This window comes from Pogona vitticeps, chromosome 5, assembly GCF_051106095.1.
Source record: "Pogona vitticeps strain Pit_001003342236 chromosome 5, PviZW2.1, whole genome shotgun sequence".
Classification (NCBI taxonomy): domain Eukaryota; kingdom Metazoa; phylum Chordata; class Lepidosauria; order Squamata; family Agamidae; genus Pogona; species Pogona vitticeps.
The window spans coordinates 195,457,501-195,459,585 of NC_135787.1; positions in this window are offsets into that span (position 1 = coordinate 195,457,501).

The following is a 2,085-nucleotide window of genomic DNA, read 5'->3' on the forward strand; positions in this document are numbered from 1 at the left end:
TCCTTCCTTTTCCTTCCTTCCTTCCTTCCTTCCTTCCTTCCTTCCTTCCTTCCTTCCTTCCTTCCTTCCTTCCTTCCTTCCTTCCTTCCTTCCTTCCTTCCTTCCTTCCTTCCTTCCACCCACTTATAAATTGGAATCCAGAACAATGTCAGTGGGTGGCCAGGTTAAAATATCCTGCTTTTGTTAACTAGTCCTTACAGCGCCACAAGGTGGTTTTATTTTTTTTTTCTTATTTCTTTTTTTAAGGTTTCTGCTGCAGCAGAGGAACATGGCAGCCATAATAGGAATGGTTTTGAAATAACCCCCATGTGCACAAATTCAAACGAGCTGTTGCCTTCCCCCCCCCACTGCAAAGCAGAGCCCCTCCCGGGGCTTGAGTCTTTCTCTCTCTCTGTGCCCCTCATCTTGTGCTACTTACCTGCCAAAGAATGCTGTTTGCAGCACTCCTCTTAGAAGGATGTGGGGACCGGCAAGCGCTGGTGCTGTCACTTCCAGCTGCCTTTAGTGCAGGAATCCACAGTGCAGGATTCACGGGGAAGAAGGGAAGAAAAGCACGGGGGGTGGGGTGGGGGTGCAGGATCCTCCACCTTTGCTCTGGTTGGGAATGGCTGGAAATAGAGTTTGCGAAGGGAGGCAGTCTTAATGTCTTGCTGCTCCCGGGCGTTTGGGCATCACAGACACTCAAACCTCCTCCTTTGTAGGCAGAGGCCAAGGCATGAGAAAATACGGCCGTTGCTTTCCTTAACGTGAACCCGGGCAGAGGCCCCCTGGAGAAAACGTTTGCATGGGGAGGGCGGTGGGGAAAACTAATTTCCCTTTGGGTTTCTGAGCAGCCAAGTTTGGAATCAAAAGCAACGGGAGAGCCCTAGAGAGCGAAGGGAGGCCGCATTCAGACCAGAAAGACGGCATTCATTCTCCTTCATTTCTGTGGGATTCTGAAGACAAAGCCATTTCCCCATTCCTCCAGCATCCTCCAGGACTTCCAAAGCGTTGGGGGATAAGCGGGACCCTTGATAGAAATTCTTCCATTCAGAGTGTTTTTTTCACATGCTGATTTACTCCATCAGTTTGGCAATGAACTGTAAGCCATATGATTACACTCACTGGAACTGAAGGAAAACAGCAAAACTTACCTGCACTAAAAAAGCAGCTGCTCCTAAAAAGGGCTCAAAGAGGTGCAGGTCTACTACCCTTCCTTCCTTCCTTCCTTCCTTCCTTCCTTCCTTCCTTCCTTCCTTCCTTCCTTCCTTCCTTCCTTCCTTCCTTCCTTCCTTCCCTGAGAAATGTTCACACCCTTGTTCCTTAAATGCTGTGACCAGACAACTACGAATGCAAGCAGTTCTCCTTTATTAAAAAGCGCATTTGCAAAAGTGGATGTCCTAACTGGGTAGGCACACCCATCAATAAGGATAGCTCGGTATTTATCCCCTATTCCTGGCTGCAGGGTCCCTCCCTTGTTTCCCCATTGGTCAGGTACTCCAAGGTTTACAGCCTATCTGGTGCGCCTAAACTGATCCTGTGAAGCCCCAGCCCTGTTTGCATCTCCCATTCCCCATATTAACTAGATCCCAGACTCTTATTTATTTCTAGCCTTATTTGGTATATGTTCCCTTTTCCTTAACCTTCTTATGGTCATTCTTTACTGACCCATACGGTTTCCTCATTATTAGCTAGACCTAATCGCTCAGTCTTCTTGTCAGTACAATAGGGTGCCGTCCTTATTTGTAGCTTCATCTTATAATTTCTCATGACTTCTTTAAATTCCTTGTGTTGGCTAAATAATTAACAAAAGAGTATGTACTGATTATTTTACCATGACCATTTACCAAGTCATCCAGGAAGGAAGGAAGGAAGGACCTGATGGATGGATGGATGGATGGATGGATGGATGGATGGATGGATGGATGGATGGATGGATGGATGGAAGGAAGGAAGGAAGGAAGGAAGGAAGGAAGGAAGGAAGGAAGGAAGGAAGGAAGGAAGGAAGGAAGGAAGGAAGGAAGGAAGGAAGATAGACAGACAGACAGACAGACAGACTGACTGACTGACTGACTGACTGACTGACTGACTGACTGACTGACTGAC